General features: G+C 36.7%; 1 long non-coding RNA gene across 2 annotated transcripts; it reads right to left on the bottom strand.

Moving 5' to 3' along the window:
* Positions 2,948-6,170, bottom strand: LOC109850482. Of its 2 annotated transcripts, none has more exons than XR_002249449.1 (3): positions 5,227-6,170; positions 4,889-5,141; positions 2,948-3,386 (listed from the first exon to the last, which is right to left on the bottom strand). It is a non-coding gene; the product is annotated as an uncharacterized LOC109850482 (long non-coding RNA). The 2 variants fall into 2 exon arrangements; XR_002249450.1 differs by lacking the exons at positions 4,889-5,141; positions 5,227-6,170 and adding exons at positions 3,661-3,694; positions 3,766-3,936.

Genomic DNA, 7,685 nt, shown 5'->3' with positions numbered 1-7,685 from the left:
ATCTATTACTATTAACTTAAAGAAACTAGCTTTTTGGTCATGTGAGTCGTACTCTTGAAAACCCAAGAAATGCCTGCACAACTTCACTTGATGAAGAAACACAGGATGAAATGCAAAATGATGGGTATGACCATTGCATGGTGTCCTGTTTCTGTTTCTCCACCTTTTCGTAAACTTCCATGGTTCTAATTTGATTTTCTTGGTTGCAGGATGCATTTGTTTTGTGGGGCACATGGTTTTCCATTAGATTTGACACAGGTAATATGCATCCTTACCTGCCTAAGTATTAAGAACCTGTTCTTCTAATATATCTTAGTTTAGTTAAAGAATTGTGTGTAACTCAATGTAGTAATTTTTTTTCTTTGATGATTTCAGTTACCTGATAAGTTTCCGGATGAATTGTGTGTATCATTTTGTCATTATTGTTGAATTTGTTACCTGATAAGTCTACTTAATCATGATTGTTGAATTTGTTAATAAAACATGTGTCAAACACTTGTTATTTGTTTAATAGAATTGCGTTTAAATTTATTTACTAATGTTATTATTTGTTTCAATTTAATGATTGTGAAAATAAGCACCGATATTATTTTAGCTGTTAATATGCAACTTGTTTGGAGTATAATTTGATGTTTGGTTTTTTTGTTGATGTGAATGAGAACAAATTTGTTGTGGATGTTCAGATTTAGTGTAATTGACAGAAAAGATATTACTTTTGGCGATGCAAATTAGTGTCAATAAAAATATACTTTTTACCGACTTAAAATTATACTTTTACCGACGCTATATTGCGTCGTCAAAAATAATATCTTTTAGCGACGCTATCTTGCGTCACCAAAGGTATAGTTTTTAGCGACGTTTAATTCTGCGTCTCTAAAAGATAAACTTTGGCGGACGCTAACTTGCGTCGCCAAAAGTATAATTTTTAGCGACGAATAATTTTGTGTCGCTAAAAGCTATACTTTTGCCGACACATAGCTATTGCCGACGCTACATGCGTCGCCAAAAGTACACGTTTTGCTGACGCAAAATATTATGCGTCACTAAAAGATATAATTTCTCGACGCAGTATATTTGCATTTGTTGACCTTCTTGTTTTGATGATGTTTAACAAACAATTTACCACTAATGTTGTTTGTCTAGTATTTGTGTTTTCGTATTTATTGTAGACAAACAACGTAGTTGGAGAATGGATGGAATAGAGCTTCAACGATCATATCCAAAGGAGGTTGGCGGAATGTCGGTGAAGCAATATACAATTCAAGTTAAAGATCAAGTTCAAAGATCAAGTTCAAGCTTCATCCGCAACGTGTACCAAGTTGAGCCACAATGAAGATCAAGATCATTGCTTGGGTAACTTTAGTTTAGATTTTATATTATGTGTGTTAAGTACCTTAAGCTCAATATCATATACACACACGTATTTGGTTTCTATGTATATATATAGTTATATATATACATGCATGGTTTTGAGTTTTCATGCTTTGGACACACTTGCGAAATACATGAGTTTTCACAAATAGAAATTCAATTTGAGAAATTCTTTTTCTAACATGTTTTTTTTCATGTTTACAAATATTTTACAAAGTTTCATCAAGTTTGGAATTGATTTGTTATGTTTAATGGAATTTACAAATCCACGTTTTCGTTCGTGCACATGTTCGTGCATGTTTTACAAAACTGATGAGTTTTCACAAATAAGAAGTGATATTTGAAAAATTCTTTCTCTGACATGTTTATCTATATGTTTAGAAACTTTCCTCCAGTTTTTACTATCTTTGGAGTTGATTTACTGTGCCAATTGATTTTACAAAATCGTATATGTTAACAGTTTTTTTCAGAAACTGTAAATTTGTGTTCAAATATTTATTTATCTCAACTGGGAAAATATTTTTCAGAAATTCTTTCTCTGACATGTTATTCTACATGTCTAGAACATTCCCACAAAATTTCATAATTTTTGGAGTTCATTTTCTTATTTAAATTGATTTTACAAAACAGCTGCGCACTGCTACAGTAATTCCGGTCGACCGGAAATGTCTCTGGACGTTTCTCAGCTTTGCACATGGCTCTCGGTCGACCGTACCGGTCGACCAAAGTACTGTAGCATCCGACTGTTGCTACAGTAACGGCTAGTTCTGTTTTTTTGTTTATTTTAATGTTTTGGGGGTGTTTTTCTTGGTTTTTGGACTTGTTTCATGAGCCTATATATACCCCATGCCCTCATACTTCTAACAAAATACAGCGTCGCTAACGCGTCGCCAAAAGTGCGTCAAGGAAAGTATTTGACGACACAAATACACTGCGTCGTCAAAAGTACATTTTTAGCGATGCGACATGCGTCGGGAAAAGTACATCTTTTAGCGACGCATATTATTTTGCGTCGGCAAAAGCATGCTGATTTTTTCCATATGCGAAACGGCGTCGGAAAATCTTACACTTTTGGCGACGTACTTAACGTCGGCAAAGGGTAATGCGTCGGTAAAAGTATACTTTTAGCGACGCGGAAAGGAACGTCGCTAAAAAGCTAATCTTTGGCGACGCATGATTTGCGTCGGCAAAAGTGTAGCTTTTAGCGACGCAGAATAGAGCGTCGCTAAAAGCTACAATTTTGCCGACGTAAATCACGCGTCGCCAAAGATTAGCTTTTTAGCGACGCTCCATTCCGCGTCGCTAAAAGTGTATTTTTGCCGACGCAAAATTGCGTCGCTAAAAGATATTACTTTTGGTGACATAATATGTCGTCGGCAAAAATGTTACATTTAGCGATATCCTATAGCGTCGACAAAAGTGTTACTTTTACTGACGCTTATCGACACTAATTTGCATCACCAAAAATAATATATTCTCTGTCAAATACAAGCCTACACTGAATCTGAACATCCACAAAAAAATTGATCACATTCACATCAACATAAAAGTCTATTTTTCCATTTCTCCTTGAGCGCCATTTCCCCTTGAGCGCTAAAAGCGTTAATTTACAAACTTCCTCTTGCATACCCAAGTACATAAAGTCTCTCAAAAACAGATTACATCAAGAAAACTAGAAACAACAATATCAAATTTGTATCATTAATTACAAAGAACAAATGGATTTGAGGAAGACCATGGCCCAGTTTAGATAGTGCATCTGCAACAGTGTTTGTCTCTCGCATACAGTGTAGGACAGGAACTTCTTGGTAGGAATGTACAGCAAAACCAATAACAGCAACACAGTCTCCCGGAAAGCATTTCCCCGTCTAGGCCATAGGAAACAAATCCAAAACAACATCCAGAGAAATGTACTGAATAGAGCAAATTCTACATACCCGAGTGTAACTGATTCTCCTCACCAAGCTGAGCAAAACATGCTACTCTGGCAAACATTAGCTGAATTCCATGATTCACTGCACAGATCCGAGAAGACAAGAAGAGAGGCATTGCCCTTTTTGAATGGAAATAATAAGTACCACATAGAAGTAAAAATGCAGGCCTAGAACGAGCTTCGTGATTCACTTGAAAGTAACTTATTTAAAAGAAAATCATTTTGAGCATAAAGGCCTGGAAGGTGACAGGTTTAAAATAAAAAATCAGAAAACCTTTCCAAGTAACACCTATTTATTACTTCAGTATTATGTAAAGAAATATCATGTTTCATGTACGAAGTAAAGGGTACAAAACCTGTGGATGAGAAAGAACGAGTTTCAACAAGTGGCTGCATCAAAGAAGTAACATTAGCACTTGGCCAGTAATAAAAGAGGAACTTGTAAACATTTCTCAGCTGACCTTGAAAGCTAAAGAACTCCCATGTGTGCCAGTAACTGGCGATGATTGTAGAGACCTGCAAACCGAAGTATTTTACTAGACCAGTACTTGAAAGATAGCAACGCGTACTTCTGAAAACTTTAACTTAAAGCTGATATGTACATTTATGATGTCAATCGCAAAAGAAAATGAGAGAGATGTATTCGGAAGTTTGCATTTCAAAAAAGAAAGAATATAAAACAAGGCAAAGCAAAAAACTCTCGACTAAATTCATGATAAAAAGAATTTTTTTTTCATGAGACTGACTTGCAAGTAAAGGACTCACTCTTCTGTTTGCCCACTTTGCAACAATATCAGAAAGCAAATAAGAAGATTTTTTTTATTTTTAAGTAAAGGCAGGAAATACTCTGTGTTTGATTAATAAGCTTCTAACAAAACATCTCCGATTCTTTTAACTTTCTGCCACCAAGCAAATGAACCTCTATTTGGAGTGAAACTAGAGATACAACTTATGGTCCTTATCCATGAAAACTTCTTCCTTTGGGAAAACCTGCTGGAATGGCAAGTTTAAGATATGAGATTTTATGCTCCAAGCAAACTTGCTATTTTCCGCATCGCATATTCAAGATCAAGCATTGAGATATCTCAGATCCCATAGAACAAACTCAACTATCAAATTTGATATATCCTTAAAGTATATAGATATTCAACTAACATTTTCATGGTTCCCAAATCTGATAGAGATAAAGCAAAAGTAAGTAGATATACTGATCTTCACAAAACAAACTCTACTACCAAATCTTTAATAACTTAAGAATGTAGTAAACACGTGACTAATTATTTTACGGTCAAATAAAATGCACTACATAATAGAGAGCACGTTGAGATTCTAAACCTGCTACATGGATGCACTAGAAATGACTTTACGCTGGATAGCTCAATTTTTTTTTTCGTTCTGTGTCTTAAGTGGACCAGTAAATTGAAAAAGCATAATTCTTTACATGCTTCTGAAAACACTTGGGCAGCATTTGAAGCAATCTATTCCTTAACAACCCTATTTGGTAGCTTGTATCAGATAGTGTAGCATGAAAATCATAGATATTACCATTAAAGAATATCATTAAAGAATGATTAAAAAAAATACCCGAACTCTCATAATGATCGCCTCTCGAATCCCAGCATCAATATTGTCCCAACCACAATTGCGAACCGGTACGCAGATGATCGGATCTCCTTCCCAATCTCATTCGCGAGGGATGTCGCATGCTCCCCCTCCGGTGCTCCACTCGAGGAAGGGATCGGAACTGAAATCGCATGAACCAATTGTCTCACCAATCTCTCTGTCCCCTTCCCTCGTGTTGCACCGCGTACATTTCTACGGGTCGATAGTACCGATCCTACCAAAAATACAAAGTTAATTGAATTAAATTTTATATCTAATATAAAGGAAAGGTGAATCTGATATGTAAATAATATTATTACCTACGCTGCTCCCGGTCGTTTGAGGGCTTTCTAGTTGGTCGTGCAGTCGAAAAAATAAAACTCAAGAATGCTGGCAACTTTCAGGAATCATTTCCACTTTGCTTGGGATATCTATAGGTTTCTTCGATTACAAAATCGTCACCGCGCTTTCCCCCCACCCTTTTCTTCATACACAAGAACCATTTATACACTTTAAATTGATAACTTGGCGATGAGAAAGTTTTAACATGGACCTAATGTTGTAAGAAGTCACTTCTCATATATATCAAATAAATAAGAAAACAATATCTCAGATATTCTTTATCATCACATCTACCAGGTTCATTTTTTAACTCATGGAATAATCTCAGCTAAAAGTAAACAAGAGGCTCTTAAACATGCACTACCCAGTTACTTCCAGTTCAACTGAATCTCCATGATAATGTCAGCAGTATATTATTGAAATACAGTAACAAAGGCCAGTCTCAGTACACGTCTCAATGTAAGCAAGGGTGGTATGCTATTCTACAATATTCTATGATAAAAAGAATGTCCCCAAGTTATTTCTATAACAGGGTTCTGATATCATAAGATGAAAACAAAACTAGTTCAGTAACAAAATGTAAGGAAAAATATTGTAAACTAGCGTGTCTGAATTCATCGTGATTAGATCATATTGCTTGCTAACATCGGACTTTGGCTTAAAAATATGATTCATAAGAAGCAAGCAGCATAACCAAAGTGAAATTACTCGAAATTCATTGGATCTCCATTAGTCACTGATGGCTTCAACCTGAGTATACAAGACAAGCATCATCTCATAAACATCTTATACTGCAGACGGTTTATGGCCTCAAGCAATCCGCACGCACATACTCGGGTGAAATCTGAACCCTAGAGGCAACCTAGCCTCCATCATACTCAAATAGCTCATAGTGAGAGACAGATGGAGAGGGCAACGGGTGAGAGAGTTGAAGATATTGGGGAGGGGCTCGATGAGAACTCGAACACAAGGATAGGGGGCCTTATATAGAGAACAACCTTAAATCAATTGTAAATTAAGTTTTGCTTGACTATTTCACCTCATTATACTGACTAGCTAAAAAGTTTACGGTCCGTGAGCATTACTTTTATCGCAGAGGCTTCCAACTAAATTAGAGAACAAGAAAAGGAGAAGAATTATTAACAATTTTCTTCAAAAAATGCTCAGAATTCAAAAAAAAAATGCACAGATCTAGAACAAGAGCACCCAAATCTCTGATAAATCTACTAAAAACCCTAGATCCAATCTAAAGCTAATCACAGTCTAGAATCGCCCAAACGAGATCCAGATCCCGCATAAAAACTTCACATCAACTGAAATCTAAAGAAAAATTAGACAGAACAAGATCGAAATCAAGCTCACCTTTGAACGAGATCTCATCCTTGAGTTGAGAATACAGAGCGAGAGAGAGAGAGAGGGAGGGAGGCGCTGGTTTTGATGACGAGAGAGGGAGGGAGGCGGCGAGAGAGCTCTGACGACGACGAGATCCGACGGAGGCGGCGGTGAACTTCGACGGAGGCGGAGATCTCCGACGATGGCGTCGGTGAGCTTCGACAAAGGCGGGGAACTTTCAGAGAATTTGGGGGTGGGGTTTTGGCGATTTTGGCTCTTCGTCGACTTTGGCTCTTCGTCAAAATAAAAGGGGGGAATTATCCCTCCTTTTATTTCGGGGGGTGATTTGGGGGGTGGGGTTTTGGCGACGTGGATAAATAAAGTAGCGTCGCTAAAAATATAATTTTTAGCGACGCTAAATATAAACGTCGGGAAAAGAATACTTTTAGCGACGTTAGCCTAATACGTCGCGATAAATGCATACTATTAGCGACGTTAATTTTAAAACGTCGCTAAAAGGCTATACTTTTGCCGACGAAAATGAAAAAACGTCGGGAAATCCATAACTTTTATCGACGCTAAGTTAAAACGTCGCTAATAATATACATTTTTAGCGACGCTAATTATAAACGTCGGGAAAAATATATTTTTTGCCGACGCTAACTAAAAGCGTCGGGAAAAACATAATTTTTGGCGACGTATTTAACCATGCGTCGGGAATAAGCGTCGGGAAAAGTGCAATTTGTTGTAGTGCTTGTTTAGATTATCTACCCTTGTGTTGTTTATATATCCTTGCATATACATTGCCTATATCTCATTATTAGGATATATCTTATTGTTTACATTGCTTATCCTAGCTCATATATCTTGTGGTATTTCATACTTGCTAGGATAACTTGTGAATTAATTTTAATTGGCATTCAATCGGATTAGATTAGCATAAGACCCTAATCACCCCCCCTCTAGGGTCTAACAGCATTGCCAAATACTTTCCTTGACGCACTTTTGGCGATGCGTTAGCGACGATGCATTTTGTGTCAAGAAAGATTTTTTCCGACGTTTTTTAAACTTTTACCGACGTTTTTGTTTCGTTGGCAATGTCGTA

The sequence above is a fragment of the Asparagus officinalis genome, chromosome 7 (genome assembly GCF_001876935.1).
Source record: "Asparagus officinalis chromosome 7, Aspof.V1, whole genome shotgun sequence".
Lineage (NCBI taxonomy): Eukaryota > Viridiplantae > Streptophyta > Magnoliopsida > Asparagales > Asparagaceae > Asparagus > Asparagus officinalis.
Note: the sequence above shows the minus strand (reverse complement) of the source record. Positions and strands in the feature narration are given on the sequence as shown.